Raw genomic sequence first — 20169 nt, forward strand, 5'->3', positions numbered from 1 at the left:
TGCCAAGCTGAGGGCAAGGTAGATTCCAGTCCCACTCTCAATTTTGGCTGGGGTCAAGTCCCAACCACGAAGTTTCACTACAGGCCCCAAAGGTACAAATACACAGATTGGCCCCTGGACTTCCCTAACATTGCCCTGAGGCCTAGGCAGATAATCCTACCAAGTCCACCAGGAGACACACAATCCCCAACTTCATGGCGGAAAACATCCATGAAAAATAGGCCCCTGAACACCAACTTACAAACACCTAAACGCCAGCTCCTGGACTATGCCTCTGTCACATCTCAGCACCCTCCAAAGACAAATGCTCACCCAAACACAGGCATGATCTCCCCTTACACACATATCCATAGACAAACCCCAGCCAACCCTCACATTTGACGCATTACCAGATTCCCGACAACCAGGTGGCCTTGTACCAATCCCCCCTAGGCTTGCAAATCCATCACGATTTATATCCAACTCCAACTAGGTGGTCAGCACTACATTCAGCAAGGCTGCCCCCAACAGAGACCCAAGCATGCCGTTTGAACAGAAGTGCTGACTGACATTGGGATGTGAAAAAGGAAGACACCAGTGAAACTAGCAGCCTGGATGGTACATCTTCACTCCTTTTCCCGTGCCCTGAGCTACTTCTTGTGAACCCCATGAGGGTTTTCAAATTGGAAATTCTTCCTTCGAACTTTCCTATGCTTTGGAACGGCGGGCACACTAGAATGCCACCCATTTTAATCACTCACACACTTTAGTCCCCTGCCTCCATAGGCCCCACAGCCCCTCAAGTCTCCCAGCAGCCTGATCCACAGTGCTGATAAAAGCTGTGGTGGAATCACTGCTCCGGACCTGAGCTCCATGCGGGCATGAACCCACATGGAGGAGGGCACAAGGCATCTGCAGCGTGCACAAGAGCACAGAGCGGTCACACCCAGTGGCTGAACAGTCCCCATATTCCTTAGCAGGGCTGTCATGGAATGAATGCCAAAGGCCACCATGACGGGCCCCAACCTCAGGCAGGCCACCCCTTGGGAAACCACCGTCTTTGCTCGCAAGTGCGCTACTGACTAACCCAAGCGGACCCTCCTCAACAGACACTAGGAGCGGTTGGAGGATGGTAGTCTCTGTGCACAACAGCTCAGTCAGCAGGGGACAGGTGGGAAGAGGAGGGAGGGAAGGAAGCATCAGAAGAGCTGGCCCAGGAGCTCCCTACAAGACAGGAATGTCATGGAGGATTTGCATTCGCTGGAAAGCTCTCTGGGGTTGTCTTCCTGTCTTCTCCCTGGGAGCTTCTGTGGCCATCTCTTCTTAAACCCTTTCTCTTGGGAGATGAGCCCCCACGGTCACACTGCATCGGTGAAACCCATGCATTTAGATAGGATCCCCATACAAGAGTTTGCAGAGATCCAGCCTAAGCACAGAATCCTCAAAGTGGGCCAAGGACATTCATGCCCTTTGGGCCACAGTACCTTAGGCTGTGTGGACTCTTTGGGTTGGGATTTGCTTGTCTAGAAAGAGAAGGGTCTTTCCCCTAGCAAATTGGATGGATCCATTAAAGAACCATTCTAGCACGCAAGTGGAGATCTGGGAACCTCTCTTCAGAGATGGTGCTTCTGTCGCCATGCCTAGAGAATTTCCAAATGCCTTGATTCTCCACGCATGTTTGTTCCTCATGTCTTTCTTTAATACATGGAGCTTGTTCAATAAAGGTTGGTGCACAGGTGTGTCTCCTTTGTTCGGTTCTGGTTGTCCTGGTTATGCTGGTGAGCTAAACTTGACCCTCTTGGCCAGTCACAAGACAGCAGGTACTTTGGGAACACTATTCCTCTCCCTCCCTATGTCTGGCACGACATCGTGGAAGTTCAGGTGGCTATCCACCCACAAAGAAGTAGCAGCAGATTCAACATACCCACCTGACTTGGGAATGCTCGCCAAAGTAACTTGAACCCTCAGATCCCTTTTCTGCTCCGTGGCAACATCAGAGCACTTCTTCCTCCACAGGATACCTCTCAAAACCCTTACATCTATCTGATGACACCCAGAGCTCCCAAGGGCACAGACTTGAAACGTCCACAAGACACAAACCTGGGATCTCTCGGTGCCTTTCAATTTCCATGTGGGAGTGGAAGGTTCACTGTCTCCTGATGCTAGTGATCCATCTCCAGAGATGTTTCTCCTCAGCCGCCAGTGCCTGCCCCGAAGCTCTCTGCAGGAACAATCAGAGGTCATGGTCCAAAGGACGTTGAGACACCCACTTCCATGACTAGTTTCCCTAATTACAGTGCCGCTGATTTGACAAACTCTGCCTCTCCGATGTCGGGATGTAGGGTTCTGAGGTAGTACAAAATAATGAGAAACAGAAGGAGTTCGTGTCATGGTGCATCAGAACCGAATCTGACTAGGAACCATGAAGTTGCGGGTTCCACCCCTGGCCTCGCCCGTTGGGTTAAGGTTCGGGTGTTGAGGTGAGCTGCGGTGTAGGTTGCCATCACGGCTGGGATCTTGCATTGCTGAGGCACTGGCATGGGCCAGGGGCCACAGTTCTGATTGGACCCCTAGCCTGGCAATCTCCTGATGGAATGGATGCGGCCCTCAGAAGTCCAAAGTCAGTCAAAAATGATGGAAGATTTGGGAGCACCTCGTTTCCACAAGGCAACTTTTGTGTCAGTGTCCCTGAGAAGACTCATGCCAATAACGACATCTGGGGAGGGAGTGGGGTGGATTGGGAGCTTGGGGTGAAGGGATGCAAAGGATTGGCTTTGGTGTGGATTAGCAATGAGATCCTGCTGTGTAGCACTGGGAACTTGTGATGGAGCATGCTCATGGGAGAGACTAGAATGTGTACATGTGTGTGCACCTGGGTCACCATGCTGTACAGTAGCAAAACCATTGTCTTGGGGGAAGAACAATTCAAAACCAACCAAACAAGAAACCCCCACAAATACTACATCTGAGCTATGCATGAGAATCTTGTAACAAATTGCAGGAGTGGCTGAAGAAGGGGAGGAAGCAACAAGGAAGCCTGGCCTTCCTGAATGCCTGGGTACAATGGGTGCCTCAGCAATCTTCTCATATGAAGGTCTTGTTTGAAAACCCTTGAAATGTTTCTTCAGTATAAAAGCTCCAATAGAGAGCCCTATTCCCATGGTGATCAGTTTTGCAGTGCCCCATTCCAGAGTTTCTTCCTACAAAGCTCGCCATGGCATTGCAGGAGATACTCTCGCCTCAGCTTCTCACCCTCTTTGGAGTCCATGTTCCTTTGCAAGGGGCAAGAAGCTTCGGAAGCACCCACACAAGTCCTTCTTCTCAATCTGCAACAATCCTTTCAACCTCTCCTTCCTTGCCCAACACCCTAACAGCAGGAGCAATTGTAGTTCTGCTACTGCACACAGGGACTCTTGCCTCCCAAGAGATTTGCTTGCAGTCTTAGGAGGTTTTCACCCCTCACCTCCCTTGATGATGTTCCCGAGACCTCGCCTCTCACCACACAAGAGGGACATACGCATTCCTATCATTTGCATCGTGATTAGCTGACCTTAACTCCCAATCTGAATGTTTCTTCAGGTGTGTTTCCGTTTGGCTGTGTCAGGGATGCTACGTTGATTCCCATGCAGACAGCACCATAGGCAAGGACGAGCCTCGATTCTCAAGAGCAAGGCTATGGGATGCAGACAGGAAATGCACCAGCTTTCAAGCAGGGCTTGCTGGGGAGGACGTTGATGCGAGTGGGTTTGGACAGGTGGAGATTGGACATTGGTGGATAAAAAGCTGGCACTGTGTCAAAGGGAACACCCACATCATGGGCAGTCGATGTTTTCACACCTACAAAAGCCAGCAATTCCCATCATGGCTCAGCAGACATAAACCGCCCTAGGATCTGTGAGGATGAACACTCCATGCCAGCCTCCTTCAGTAGAATAAGGATCTGGGGTTGCCCTGAGCTGTGCTGTAGGCCCTGTAGATGCAGCTTGGATCCCACATTGCTCTGGCTATGGCAGAGGCCTGCTCGAGCACGTCCAATGTGACTCCTAGCCTAGGAACATCCACAGGCAGCACGTGTGTCCCCCAAAGGAGAAAGCAATTAAACCAAGAGACCCCCCCCCATCTGGTTTTTTCACGTAAGGAAAGAGAAGATTTTGTCTTCTCCCTTACTTCTGTCCTTAACCACATAAAGCTCAACAATGCAATAGTATATCTTGGCTCTTCCATTGCCATTTCAGCCAAAGAGCCTGCAGATTTGGGGTCCCTTTGCCATTTTCTTTTGGGTTGGACCAAAAGGCACGTTTCGGTCTCCACTCCAAGTTCTCATCCCCTCAAGAACTGCCCACTCCCTGTACCCTAATATGGTACCCTTATGGGCGAGTCTTGCCAGATGCATGCTGATTCCGAGGGAAAGGTAAATTTCAGATACACAGGGAAAGTACTTGCAGTAAAGATATGTCCAAAATGGTGCACGGGACACAGGTCAGGCTAAATGCAGGCACTGTGTATGGGAAATGAAAAACTCAAATGGAGCTGCACATTTACTGTTGTTATTGCCTGGCTTTGAGCACTCTGCCCTTTCAGCACATTGAATTTCAAGAGAATGGAGGAACTCCCATGTTAAAAATGAATCCAGTAACAGAGGAGCCACGATATCAGTAGGAAGGCAATAAAAGTAAAGATACTCAGGTCTACGGAGACGCAATTGAATTTTCTCGTTTCCTTTTTTACTTTTTCTCAAGAGGAACTCTTTGGTCTTACAAGAGGTTATGTTTTCCACTGCAGTTGATTTACAATGTTTTGTCTACTTCTGCTGTGCAGCCAAAGGACCTTGTCGTACAGACAGATGTATGTATATATGATATTTGATACATATATATCTATATAGGATACATATGTAATCACTTTCTCACATTCTCCCCCAACCTTTTCCATCACAAGTCCAAGATGGAGTTCCCTGTGCACATGGTACATTTCAACCAGAGACAAAGGAATACTACCTGCAAAGGCAAACGGATGGCATTCAAAGTTGCTTGCCCAAAAGATCTCTGAAAAGATGGGAATGAAACAGTGGACAGGAGAAAGAGGGGAGAGGAGGACTCAGCACTCCATATGCTATTCGGCACACGTGGACTGTGATCCCTGAGAAGGGAGGATTTGTGGAAAATGTTACATTCAAACATTTAACAGGGAAAAGCTCCAAGACTTACCAGCAACGTCATCATACGGGAGACACCACAGACTGATCTCTGGTCTTGGACACGTGGGCTGTGCAGCGGCTTTTTGGATAGGCTGGGCCTTTCCAGCACAAGGGAACATGAGGAAGGTGGGTCCTGCTGGTTGCTGGTTAGCACACAAGGACGGCTTCCTTAGGAAAGACGGACACACACCAATCACAAATGGTGGGTCTGCTGAGAGAAGCCAAACCATAAACATTAGGTTCCAGGTGGCCATGAAAACCCAAGTGGTTATCAGATGATAAATGGTGAATTTTGTTCAGAAAGCCTGGCCTCTGGGGAAGGAAGCCAAGAGCCAGGACGGAAGCTGAGCAGGTTGAAAGACAACAAACAAGTGGATGAATAACAAAGGGAAAGGGAACATCAAGACAAACCTTGGTGCTGTCACTCTGAAAACCACCACATACATTGCCTGACGAGGCACTCGACAATTGTCTGGCCCCTGCATAAGGTGGAAGAAACGTCTGGTTCCTGTCTCCCTGCAGAAGCCAGCATGGAATGGCACCCCACCCCCACCCAGGCTCACCTGCCCTCGGCCCCTCCCCCACTGCAGAATGACTGGAGGCCCGCATTCTACTGTTGAGATTCAAACTTGGGCTCCTTTACTTGCGTCCTGAGCATCTGTTGGGGCAGGTCCCTCGCTGGGTCCTGCTCTGGACTGTCCACGTTGAGGCCACCAGCCCGTGGTGGTCCAGGCCCATGCCTGTGGGAATGGCTTCAGAAGGCGGTAAGCCCCTAGACAGGGGCTGTTTTCCAAGAGAAAGGGCCTCCCTCAAATCCCTGGGTTTCCGTTGGGACCCTTCACTGTGGACATCGAGTTGGACCGAAGGAGAGGAAGGCGAGAGCACTGCACCCCAGGGACATCTGAGCTGGGGAGCCTGTAGAAACCTGAGGCTGCCCTGGGGAGGACAGCTGCTTGGAGGTGGCTCAAGAGGCCTTGCTCTGGTTGGGGAGGCAGGATGGCAGCAGGCAGGTTGGCGGTTTCTAGAAGGGAGACAAGCCATTTGGAACGTGTGTGTAGCCAGTGTCCTGTGGCTGGCCCTGGGTGGGTCATGGGGAAAGCCTAGCCCCGCCTTGTGGTCCTCAGGCATCTGAAGCTCGCCTCACCAGACCTCTCTAAGGGATTGGAACTGGAGCATACTCTGGCTAATGGGGGCGTGGAATGGGAGGGTATAGTCAGAAAATGATTCAGTGCTGGTGGGTGTTGTCTGTGGCCACATGCTCAGGAATGGGTCTGCTCTGAGCTGGGCAGGATGTGACTCTCACTGCCACAGCCCAGAACGTTTCCCTCCATCCCGCCCAGAACTCACTTCTCAGGTCAGGCAACTGTGGCCTTGGATTCCACAAGGGATGGGCAACCAGGTGACTTCACCCAAGCTAGGACTCGTGGGCCTGAGGTGTTCTGTATTGGTTTCCCTTTGGTGGAAATACATCTCTGCAGACATGGTGCAGTTTTTCAGGTGTCTCACGGCAGAAGCTGAGGCCTGACTTTGAGATGAAGAGTGTGTTCCTATTTCAAGTCACTACTACTACATGTGGAGAGAGGCTGGTGCAGGTGGAATGCCTATGAAGGCTGCTTCCTTTGTAAAGGGGGGTGTGAAGCAGTGTAGCACAGAAGCAGGAAGATGATCTAGTCTTCTACTCTCAAACCTCCAAGGACATCTGTGGAGGTCAATTCGGTGCCTCGTGGTATGTACCTCCTTCTCCTGAATGGGCGGTTTTCTCACAATGGCACCTGACTCCTGCCTGCTTCTCAGTTTGTCCTCATTTTCCATTATTGGGAGCTGGAAGGGGAAGGACCCCAGGCAGCCTCCACTCCCATGACCCATGTCACATAGGCCGCCCTGGGCCCGTGCTCATCTTTGGAAGCCAACCCTGGATGGGAAGTGGCAAAAATGCAGGGGACACACACCGACTTCTCAGACTTCTCTCTGAGGAGCAGAACTGCATGGTGGGAGGGATTCAGGGCCATCGGGATGGGGTGGCACACCTTAGCCCCTGTGAAGTGTCCACTCTGGGTGGTTTGGAGAGGCAGGTGCATGCTTGGTGGGGCTGTTCTGTGTTTGTCTAAGGGTTCTGTGTGCAGACCGATCTTCGCAGGCTTTGAGAGGTGTTGTGTGAGGTCAGGAAAGGATGACAGAACAGATGTGTGCTGAGCATCCCGAGAGGAAGGGTTGAGGAGGATGTGAGGCCCTTCGACGTTAGACAGTGGAGGTCCATCAAAGGCCTCACAGTGCCTGGAAGGACCTTGGAGAAGGCCCTTACCTGCCAGTGACCTTGCTGAGGGGCATGCTCAGAGTAGATGGCCTCTCAGGTGCAGGACGTGGGGACAGCCTGTGAGGATGAGGTGTCAGGGAGCTCCTCAGGGAGGGTCTCCAATCCCTGCTGCTGAGCTGAGCATTTCTCGGTAGACAGGGGCAGGGAACTGGGTGCGGGGGATCAAGGTCACCAGGGAAGTCGTTCTCAACTGCAGGCCAGACCATGAAAATCCTGCCACGACATGTGCACAACACACAGGTTCCTCGGGCCAAATGCCCTCTCCCACTGAGGTGTGCCCTCTGAGTCCCCAGAGAGCTTCCGTCCATGTCGCCCATTCTCCTCTTCCATTCACCCCTTTCCTTTCTCTCCACAGCATTTCCACTGCTGGGCACGGATGTGGTCATGCACCCTGGGGCCTCACGCTCCTATCCTCACTTCAATCCTGGCTCCGAACACCAGCCAGGTTGGGAGCAGCACCTGCCACCGCCCATGGCCCCATTACTCCTGCCTGGCAGCACCTTATTGCAGCCAGCTCACCCCATGACACCTCGGGTGACTCCTGCTGACCATGGCCCCATTGCCCCAGGACTTGGCAACATCCCTGTCCCAGTCTGGTCAGGAGGGAGGTCAGCATTGCCCCACCAGTCTCAGGCCTTTGGGCGCCCTCAGGCCCCCCTCAATGGGAATGCTTCCAGGGCCCTCATGGGGAGTGCTTTGTGTCCTGCACCCCTTTGCAGAGCAAGCCCTGTGGGGGACAGCGGGGTGGCTGCCCAAGCTATTGCAGTAGCTCAGGCTGGCAAGGGAGGCTTGGCCCCAGGCCTTCCTCCTCAAGCTGCACCGCCAGCTGCCCAGATGGCCTTCATCCTGCCCACAGGGAGCTCTGGGCCATGGCCACATGGCACCTCTGGGGCAGGCAGCCTGCATGCCTCCCAGCACACGGGCCCTCAGGAGGATGCCTCTCACCATAAGAGCGTCTATCAGAACTTCCGACGCTGGCAGCGCTTCAAGTCCCTGGCCCGCAGCCACCTGCCCCAGAGCCCCGATGCAGAAGCTCTCTCCTGCTTTCTCATGTAAGTGACTTCTCAGGCCCTCACTAGCTCAGCTGGAGCCTTCGCATATACAGGACTTTGGCATGGACTCCCTGCTTAGGTTTCCAGGCATCCTTTCACCTCGAGAGGAGGAGGGTTGACAGCAATGCCCATGCTATGAGGAGGCACGTCTGCACTCAGATGTGTCCCACGTCCAGTCCATGACATCCCGTCCGTGCCTTAGCTCAGCTACCACCACCATGCAAGACCAGTTGTCTCACTTTCTGCACTGCCATGATAACATGGAGTGCAGGAGAGCAGTCCGAGAGGGTCCTGCTCGGATGTGAGGAGCCAGAGTGTGAATGGGACCTGCTTCTCTGGTGCTACCTCCTTTCAACATGGACATGGGCCTATGGCAGCCAGTGGGAATCACTTCAGATAAGGCTTAGGACATTCAGGCCCAGGACAGAACTTTCTGAATGCCCAGTCCTTCCTGTTCTGAAGAAGTCCAGTATGAACAGGGAGGTGGTCGAGCTGTCCTAAGGGCAAGGGTCAATCCTCCTAGAGCTGTGAGCCTGGCAGGAACTTCCCTCCTAGACCTGAGGTCCCTCCGAAAAGGGGGACTAGGCCATGTAGTGCAGAGACCTGGGCAGAAGAATCCTTGCGCTTCTCAGACCTGTTAGCTGGTAGACTGCCGCCTTTCCTCCCTTATTGAGGGGGCTGCATTTTATGTGAGATGGCAACACGCCCCCAATCAGAATGTCCCAGCTATAGCGAGGGAGTGGACAATCATCCTCTGGTGAGTGGGAGGTGGTGGCACCAGGCACCAGGAAGGCTTGCCTTTGCTCTCCAGACACCCTCGTCTCCCCCTCTTGAGCCTGGGTTTGGCAGGGGTGGGGCCCATGGAGGCCTTGGAGCTGGGTGGGGTTGGGCAGCTGGGGGCTGGGCTGTACCAAGAGACTGACCCTGAGGGCTTATAGCCCAGTGCTTCGCACCCTGGCTCGCCTGAAGCCCACCATGAGGCTGGAGGAGGGCATGTGGCAGGCCATGCAGGAATGGCAGCGCATGAGCACCGTTGAGAGGATGGCCTTTTATGAAATGGCAGCAAAGTGAGTCAGGGTCCTGGGCCATGGGCGACATGGTGGGGTGGGTGGTGGGTGATGGGCAGGCCCCAGGGCAGGATCTGGCTCTGGTGCTAGCAATCGGAGAGGATGCAAGTGGAGGCTGGCACCTGACACCTCCTGTTCCCTGAATCCCCAAATCCTAATGGCCACCAGAATCGCCTCTGCCACCTGGAGAGCTTGGCTCTTCCAGCCTGCCTGTCCCAGGAGCTCTGCTCTACCGTGATACTGATGTGGGGAGGCCTCAGGATGGCCTTGGGGAGCACGGCAGCCCAGGAGGGGGTCCCCTGAAGGCATGGGGGCTGTGCAGGGGTGAGGACTCTACCCGACAGCCTGGCACCCCTTCATGCGGTGTGACTGGCAATCATTGACCTAGTGTGTGGTAGGCCTCTCCTCATCAGAGGTGGCTGGAATGGGCAACCGGCCATCCTTGGGGAAGCCCATGGGTCTCTGGCCCTCCCTGTCATTTCTGCATGTGAATCTCCTAGTTTCCAAACAAAACCAAAAGAGCAGCTAGCTCTCAGTGGCAAGAGATGCCTCACCTCTAAGGGTAGGATCCCCACTCCAGCCTGTGCTGGGCCCAGACTCATACATGCTTTCCCACACTCTCACTCCCAGCCCCAGGTTCTGGGTTCAGGCAAGGGCTCTGTGGGGACACATGCCTGACCAGGCCACTGGCCATCTCCATTGTTTGGGTCAGACAAGGTCCGGGGACACATGAGCATGCGCCCCCACCGCCCACCAGGTGTCCCTAAGCCTGGTCCCAGAGATTGACCTGGGTCTCTGCTGGGCCATGCCCTCCAGCTCCAGGGCTGCTCAGGCAGGAGGAGGCCCAGATCTTGGACCTGCACCAGAGCAGCTCCCTGCTGCAACAGCACCTCATAGGGCCCTGACAGCCCCAAGGACACCCTCTCCTCACCCCATCGGTCCTGCTGCCCTGGGTGGGCTCCAGAGCCCAGGTGGTTTTCTCACTGGGGCCTGTCCCTCAACACCCCCCAGGTTCATGCAATTTGAGGCAGAGGATGACATCAGGATGGGGAACGTGTCCTGCACAACGTGGGCACAGGGCATGCCTCTTCCAGCTCCACCAAAGCTGGCTCCTCAGGAACCCACATCCCGTAAAAGGGGCACACAGTCTGTGAATCACCTTCCCCCTGGACATTAAGGCACAGGTAAGAGAGGCCTAGGCATTGTCCCTGTTCCCAGATTGGTCCTTTTCCCTCAAGGGGGCATTGGTCTTTCAACACGGATAGCCCCCGAGGGTGTCTCAGTCCCCCTTTTCCCCTCTGCGGTGTGGACCTGGTCCATTTAAAAACCTCATCCCCCTCCTCCCTGTCTAAGGGGCCCCTGTGAAATCTGCCTAACGAGTGTGCTGGTGGGGAGACCCTTGATCATTAGATATTCCACACATTCTCACACCTGACTTTTACCTGTCCCTGACTTGAATCTGGCCTCCCACAAAACCTGAGGCTCTAGCTGCTCCTCCCCCTGCCCACAGGCATATCTATTGCCCCACAACAATGCCCTCCCCTGTGCCTGCTCAGGGGTCAGCTTCTGGGCGCTGGGTCCCCTCACTTTCCCTTCCTCCTGCTCTGCCTCAGCCTGTGCTCCAAGGAATCACGGCCCCAGGCTCCAGCACACCCACCCAAGGCCACGCAGAGCCTGGCAGCTGCTGGAGAACAAGGCCCCCAAGGAGATTCCCCCTGAGGCTCGCGGGGAGCATGGGGACATCCCGCAGGCACTGGTGGGTCCTGGCCCCTCAGCCACAGGGGAGTCAGATATGGAATGTCAAGACGATGGATATGAGCTGCCACAGGAAGAGGACGGCTGCTTCCCAGACCTGGATCTCCTCAGCTACGTGGACAAGCTCTGTTCCCAGGAGGACTTTGACACCAAGGTGGGCTGGGCCTGGAGTCTGAGACTCCAGGATTCCAGGGAGAGATGCTCTTCGCACCCTAGTTCTGGCTTTGGCCCAGGATAATGGGATTTAGGCTCTGGTCCTTGACCCTGACATCTGTGTGTCTTCCTGTGTGTCTGAGTGTACTTTGGTGCATAGGATGTGTATATGTGGATGTGTAAGTTGTACATGTGTGTGTCTCTCTCTCTTTGTAGGCCTTTGTGTGTCTGTGTCGGTGCCTATGTGTTGGTGCTTTGGAGCCCATGTGTCTGCATGTGCACCTGCTTGTGAGTGTGTGTGTGTTTATGTGAGAGTAGACAATACCTACGGGAGTTTGAAAGCTCCCCCTTTGTGAGGGGGACCCTGGATTGGCCTCTGCTAGTCTCGTTTCCCCCAGGCCTTCCCCCCTCCCAGGGCACTCCGGCCAAGGCTGCTCCTACCATCTTCCTTCCATTCCAGGTGGAGGCGGTCATTCACCCCCGATTCCTGGCAGAGTTGCTTTCCCCAGAACCAGAGCTGGATCTCTCGGGCCTGGCTGAGGAGCTGGAGCAGGAGGACGGACTCTCCCCTGAAGAGGTGGCCAGGGGAGGGACTGACACTAGGGAGACTGGGGGCACGGGGGGAAGCCCGGTGACCCTGGAAATCCAGGAGGAAAGGACCCAGGTCAGCCAGGGCCGGGGAGGGCCCTAGAGCAGGAGGCCCTGAAGGCTCTGTCCCTCCCTCCCCTGACGGAGAGGCCCTGCACCCGGGAGGCTGCCCAGGTGGGTGCAGGGCAGTAGGAAAGAAAGGGGAAGAGGGGAGCTGGGGACAAGGCAAGGACCCTGCTGGGGAGAAGGTGCAGGAGGAAGGCAGGAGGGCCACAGGGTCTGTCTGGGGATGTGAGTCCCATCTCACCTCCCCCTGCCCATAAGCCCCGGCTCTCCCTGGAGGGTGCAGAGCTTTCACTGTCCACCTCTCTCCCACCAGCTGGTGCAGACACAATTCCTGGCCTCGGAGGAGGACGACGGGGTGCCAGTGACTCCCAATCACAGGGCACCACATCTGGACTCAAGACCTTCAGAGTCTGTGGCCCGACAAGATGCCCAGAGGAACGAGCAAGGCCCAGAGCCCGGGGTCAGAGATGAAACCTGGACACCCCAGGTGGATTTCCATGGCCATCTAAGGCACCACCAAACAGACAGGGGCCTGTTCAGGCACAAAGGCTCTGTGCCCTCTCCAGGACATCAGGAGCCCCCTCGGGCTGGAACTGCACAGCCATGTCCTTGCCAGGGCACAAAGCACTCAGGCCCTCCATCAGGACCCAGGGCCAGCAAGGGTCTCAGGGAGGCCTCTCCTCTTAGTGGAGCCCCAGGGCTGGGTCACGGGTTCAGTGAGGATGAGGAGGAGCTCCCCAGCCTGGCCTTCCTCTTGGGCCTTCACCACAGCCTGCTGCCCTGGGGGCTGCCACAGAGCCCTGTCCCTGCCTCGGGTCTTGTCTGCACTGCAGGGCAGAGGGCCCAGCAAGCTTCCCAGGCCCCCGTGCCCCAGAGAATGGGCCTCAGCTCAGGCACCCTGGAAGCTGCCAAGTCTAGAAAGCGGGCTCAGTGTGGAGGCCTGGCTGCTGCTGAGGACCTGGCCAGGCCTAGGGCTGACCTGCGAGGCTCTGGGAGGCACACCCTGGCTCTGGGGCTGGTTGACCCTTCCCAGCCAAAAAGGAGCAGGTGTGACCCATGTGTCACGCGGAGGAGGAAGCGGCACTGCAGCCAGTAGGGAACGGTGGGCCAGCCTTCCAGGGCCAGTCCAACTGGGCAGCCCCCATGGAAGCCTTGGGCTCCTCCAGGTCCTAGCAAACATCCTTGCTGCCATAGGGGTCGGGAGGAAGGACAGAATGACCAGAGCCAGGAGGGGGTGGGGGTGGGTGGGGTTAGGTGGTGGGGACTTGGGTCTGGGTGTGTGTGGGTGGGCACAGTAGCTCCTTTGCGATGGGGGATGTAAAACATGGATAAAATCGTTCTGTTGTGAAATGCACTTGGTCCACTGTCGTCTTGCATGTGCCTGTGTCCTCAGAGATGGGTCGTCTGAGGACAGAGAGGGGATCTGAGAGGAGCGAAGCATGTGTGAGATCCCAGGCAGTCTGGATCCACAGGTGAATGACTAAGTCTTTCCTCCACAGAGACAAGGATGCCCAGGCTGCTCCTGGGAGTACACAGCTCTCACTAGCCCCAGGGACAGCCTCATCATCCCTGTCTCTCCAGCCTGCTGGGCTAGGGGGCTTCTGGGGCATCGGTTCCATGCTCTGCATCCCTGAACACTCTGGGGATGGAGAGCTGCTTTTGTGCCGTTCAGCCCTCTGGACACTCACCAGTCATGAGAATGGAGGCTGGAGGCAGCCCTTACCTCTACAGAGTTTCTCTCTGCCTCTCTGAAGTGGCTGGATGTCAGGCTGGGGTGATCCTCCACTCCTCCAGGGTGTCCTGTGTGGTTTGCCTGGTCAGAGAGGAAAAGGCTTGGCTGTAGGGACAGGACTTTCTGCTTCAGTGCCTTGTGGGTGGGGGAGCACCCTATCGTCTTAGTTGTGTTGTTGCAATGTTCAAAATGGTGGAGGCAGCAGCCTCTTCGCCCCAGTGAGGAGAAAACAATGGGGGCAATGAGTGACTCAAATTTCTTGGCCCGTTAATGTATTGGGGAGAGTCTTAGATCATGTTGAGCTCAGTGGTCCCAACCTCACCAGCCCACTGGCTTCCACCCCCAGGTAACTTTTGATAAAGGAAGTCCTAAGACCTTATATAACCAGTGATAATTTTCTGATTTTCATGAAGAGGTTTAAGGATCTAGGGTTTTTCCTGGGAACTTTCATATGCCACAGTGTCAGTGAGGGAAAAAAATGGTTTTAATTTAATACATAAGGTCTTTGATCAATTCTTTGTGAAACCTGAATATATTTTATCTAATGTTTCTTGTGGAAATCAAGTTTTAGCTTTAGTAAACAAATGTACGTATTTGCAATGCAGTAACTTTACTTCTATTCTTTTCTGCAAATATCGGGGGTCAGCGAAAATGTCTTGTAAAGGATCACAATGTGAATATTTTCAGGCTTTAAAGACTATACTTCATCTGTTTTAAATTGTCAACTCTGCTGTTGTAGGATGAAAGCAGCCACAGGCAACACTTATTTTTAAGTGTGACCATGTTAAAACAAATCTGTATTTACCTAAACAGGCTGTTGGCCAGACTGGACACAAAGGCTGGTACACACTCACCCCTACATGCACAATCCTTGGTCTTTTAAAACTTAAGTTCTGGCATCTTACATTATCAATGTAGATTTTACATTATCTTTATATCCTATGTTGGAATTTATTTATGATTGAAAAGTAAACTTTAAATAGCTTACATAATTTATGCATGATTATAGAATGTCTACACACCCTAACAGTGACAATGCCAGATCCTCTCACCTCCTGAGCCATGAAGGAACTTCTACATGTTTTGTTTAATGTACTCATGAATCTTCTGCCTTATCCTGAGCAATAAAACACACTTCAACCCATTCAAAAGAAATGAAATCATGAAGAATACATTCTTCAACCACAATGGAATCAAACTACACTTTTAAATAACACACAACAGGAGAACCTCTAAAAACGTTGAAAGTTAACCACATAGTCATAAACGATGGGTCAAACAGGAAGTCATTTCAAAGATAATAACAAAAAAATACATAGCACTAAGTGAAAACAGTGCAACATATCAAACTTGTAGAACCCTGCTGAAGCCAAGATGAGGGGAATATTTATAGCACTAAATGCTCACATTATGCAATTAAGAAATGTTTCAAATCTGTAGTTTAAATTTGTACTTCAAGAAAATTGAAAGAGCAAAATCAACTCAAAAGAGATGGATAGAAATAATAAAGATAAAAGCAGAAATCAATGTAATTCACACAGAAAAACAACAAATATGGAAAAAATTTCATTCTTCAAATGGTAAAATACAATTCATTAACCTGTTGTAATTATGACAAAACTAATAGACATGATACAAATCATCAATATCAGGCGGGAAATGGGCTCTCATGGTAGATCCTGTAGTCATTAAAATGCCAGTGAGAGATTACTATGAACAGTTTTACTGTTCTCATGAATTGTGTCCTAGAGAAAATGCAACAACCCCTCAAAAATCAGATACCAACATACCTGATAAAATAGATAATCTCAAAAGTTACATAATCATTAAGGAAACTAAATTCATAATTTAAATTTTTCTGAAAAAGAAATGTCCTGGTCCAGATGATTCCCCTGAAGTATTCTACAAAACATTGGAAGTAGAACTGTCCATCATCGCTTCCAGAAATTAGAAGAGGAAACTTTTCCTAATCTTTTATGAGGCCAGTACTAATTTGATACCAAAAGCAGACAAAGAAAGTACAAAACTGTAAAGGTATAGATGAGTATCTCTCATGAAGATACACACAAGCTCTCTCAAAACGTTTAGCATTTTAAATCCATCATGTATATATAGAATGATACCTTATGACCAAGTAGAATTAATTCTTCATATGCAATGTTGATTCAATATTAGGAACTCAGCAATGAAAAAGAGTCCCCTGCTGCTAAAAATAACAACTTAGGTAAATTACCATGCAAGTTACACTGAATGAAAAAGCCCATCCCGAGAGGTTACATCCTGTATGATTCCACTTATATAATACTCTCGAGCTGATAAAATTAGGAAGAAAATAGTCAGGGTTACCTTTGATTAAAGATGAAATTAAGGGGACAGAAGAAGAGTGGGTGTGACTAAAAGGGCAACATGAGGGATCCTTATGGGAATGAAACTCTTGTTTTGTGCCTTTAATTTGGCGGTGAATACATGGATATATCCATATGATAAAATTGCATGAGGTAAACACATGCACAGACACACACAGACACATACACACACAAAATTCATACATGAGAAATTTGGGAACCTGAATATAATCGATGGACTGTATCAACGTGAATAATTTTGTTAAACTCTTGTACTATAATTTTGCAAGATGTTGCCACTGGTGAAAACAATGAAGGGTACACAGGAGCAGTATAATTTCTTACAATTGTATGTGGATGCATAACTATCTCAAAATTAAGTTTAAATTTCTCAAAGAGGAAAGGTACATTTTAAGTACGAAAACTAGATAGAGACTCCTGCTTTGATCTTGCATATCTTCCAACCCTTTAGGGTTAGAAAAGAAAGTTTATGACATATTTTAGGAAATTTTCATTGTGTAAATTTTACAGTATTTGAGTTAGTTGGACCTCAAGTATTCCTGCTACAAAATGATGGAACAGAGTAACCAGAAAAGAAGAAAAACATACTTCATCTCTCTCTGTGCACATGCCTTTCTCCTCACCACGAGTTCTCTTTATATGATGGTTAATTTAGGTGTCAATGTGGCTGGGGTCAGTGCCCAGATACATGATCAGATGTTCTGGATGTTTCTGTGAAGGTATGTTTTGGATGAGATTAACATTTAAATCGTTAGGCACTTTAAGTAAAAAAGATTACCCTCTATGATATGGGTGGGTTTCATCAAAGCAGCTGAAGCTGTAAAAGAACCAAGAATGATCTTCCCTGAGCAAAAAGGAATTTTGCCAGCAGACAGCCTTTGGACTCATCAAAATTCTTTCCTGAGTCTGCAGGCCTGCTGGACTCCCCATCAGATTTTGGGTTAACTGTGCCTCCAAAATCTCATGAGTCAGTTCCTTAAAATGAACCAATATCTATCCCTATACACATTTCTATTGGTTGAAACTTCTCTGGAGAACCCTGACCAATACACTTCATATTTCTGCCCTTCCCCCTCTTTTTTCTTTCCTTTCCCTTTCAGAAACACTCACTGCTTTATCTCCCTCTGCATAGAGATGCACTGACATTCTAGGGTCTTAATAAGTTTGGTCTCTCTCTCCCTCCCACCTCTTTTCCTTTCTTTCAGTCCCATGTTCTTTGATTTGTGAAAAACATCATGAAAAGAATTAGGTGGTAGTAGTTGCAAGTTTTGTCAAATGTGCGAATTATCCCTACCCTTGAGGGAAATTACAAGGGTGCAGCTAGATGATAGCAAGTTAAGTGCTCTCTCCATACATCAGCTGTCTCCACCATCCATGGGTTACAGACTGGAATCAGAGCTGTATGGCTTTTGGAATATAATGAGGGTTTGAAGCTATGATAAGAGCACACAGACCTCAGCTAGCTGGAAGCAGACAGAGAGGTCATCACCTGGAGGAATCCCCAAGACACATGGACGTCCTCTGTAACTGAATAGCTGGGTGCCAGAGTGTTTGGACCACTGATCTCCCCGCCACAACAGGTGGTGGGCTTACTTACCATTTCCACAAGAACAAATCTCAGTTGCATTTCTTGAAGATGTGGTTGATGTAAGGATGCTCCAATAAACTTCAGGCAATTTGGTGTTTTTCATCATCTTGACATTGTGTCACTCCTGACTTCATCCTGCAAAACTGAGCCAAGGGTTGTACCTTGCTGAAACTGTACTTCTTAACTTGGGAACATTGCCAATGCAAAATATACTACTAGAAAACCTAACACAAATTCTGAGGCATATGGTTACAGGCAGAATCAAAGTCCAAAACAACTCTTGGAAATTGAAAGTATTCCTGTGAGCCACAATTAAGCTTTTTTTCCTTGAGTGTACAAAAGCCGACAATATTAATTTCTTCATATGGGGAACAGCTAGTATACACAAAGTCACAGTATTCATGTCCTCCCTTTTTTCATATGCCACTTTTTTTTCTTCTATCATCATTCCTGTGTATGTGTGTATGTAGGCATTTATAATCATGCATAGATGATGTAAGATATGTAAAACTTTAATTTTCAATCATAAATAAACTTAAACTTATTAAGAAAATGTAAATTCCGCATTGATAATGAAGGACTCCAGAATTTAAGCTTTTAAAGAACAAAGATTATGGGAGTTCCTGTTGTGGCGCAGTGGTTAGTGAATCCAACTAGGAACCGTGAGGTTGTGGGTTTGATCCCTGGCCTTGCTCAGTGGGTTAAGGATCCAGCAATGCCTTGAGCTATGGTGTAGGTCACAGATGTGGTTCGGACCCCATGTTGCTGTGGCTCTGGTGTAGGCCGGTGGCTATAGCTCTCATTGGACCCCTAGCATGGGAAACTCCATATGCCATGAGAGCAGACCAAGAAATGGCAAAAAGACAAGAAAAGAAAAAGACAAAAGATGATGCACATAGGGGTTGGCACAGGCCAGCCTGTGGGTCTAGTCTGGCCAACTATCTGTTTTGGTAAATACAGTTTTACTGTAACATGGTCACACTTGTTTGGGTGTTGCCTGTGCCTGCTTTCATGCTGCAACAGCAGAGTTGATTATTTATGACAGGTAAGGTATAGTCTTTAAAGCCTAAAATATTTTACAGAACATTTTTGCTGACCTCTGATATTTGTAGGAAAGAATAGAAGTAAAATGATTGCATGGCAACTACATATATTTGTTTACTAAATTTAAAAATTCTGATTTCCATAAGAAACATTAGCTAAAATACATTTATTAGGGATTTCTCAAGGTTTCAATTAAAACCTTTCATATTAAATTTAAAAAAAAAAAACATGTTTGCTACTCCCACAGCTTACAGAAGTTCCCAGGAAACCTATGCCTGCTGAGGGAATGCCAGATCCCGAAGCCATTGTGCCACAGAGGGATCTCCAAATTCAAAAAGTTTTTAAAGAAAAACATGTCAATTTTGATGTTAAAATCTTTAAGGCCACACTTTTAGAATTCATATACATTGTTTATAGAGAAGCTGTATAAGGTCATATGATTTGTACCACTCACTGCAAATCACTGAACCACTGATTTTCTGATCAGTTATAAGGCATATTTGCATTTTATCTTAAATTTGTTGTTGTTTTATCTGAGCAAAAAATCATATGTTGGAAATTTGATATATTTCGGTTAATTAGGCTTTTCATGGGAAAATAGGTCAGAATCTATTATAACATATATTATGCTAACTATATTTTACACTATGATATAATCATGAAGATATATTATGAAAGTTGTCTAGTACTAAAAATGTTTCCCTTTATACACCAAGTCTTAAAATTTTTTCATTGTTTTACAGCAGTGAATGCACAGCATTCTTGATTTTATTGTAACCTAGTGCTGTGGTCATTCATTTAACTCACTGCTATACAGTTCCTCGCAATTACAATTGCAGCTAGAGAAGGAGATGTGTCTTTAAGGAGCCAATTCGCATGGATATTTTTTGCTTTTTGTTTGGAACATTAGAGATTATGTATAAATATTGAAGTACGTATTGGTTTGAAAATATCAACTGGTACAAGAACAGCTTTAGATTATTTAACAGAGTTTATACATTGATTTTTTCCTACATTCTGGAAAATGGTATGATTAACTGAAAACTATTTTTAGGTCTCTTTTTATTGAGGAATTTCTGGATGTGGAAAACCGTGTTAAGGCTTAGGGTTTCCCAAAGTGGATATTGTCATTTTTAATCACTTTTAGCTAAACTTTGCCACACTGTGAAGTAAGGACAAAAATGATGAGGAGTGAACAGTCTGATTAGAAGCTTTGGCTCCCAGAAGGGCAGTGTTAGCTGTATTTAAACCCATCACCATATTTAATA

Source organism: Sus scrofa, chromosome 14 (genome assembly GCF_054392235.1).
Source record: "Sus scrofa isolate SSC_HxYL_T2T_F1_AM1 chromosome 14, Sscrofa_HxYL_maternal_Yorkshire_Landrace_v2.0, whole genome shotgun sequence".
Lineage (NCBI taxonomy): Eukaryota > Metazoa > Chordata > Mammalia > Artiodactyla > Suidae > Sus > Sus scrofa.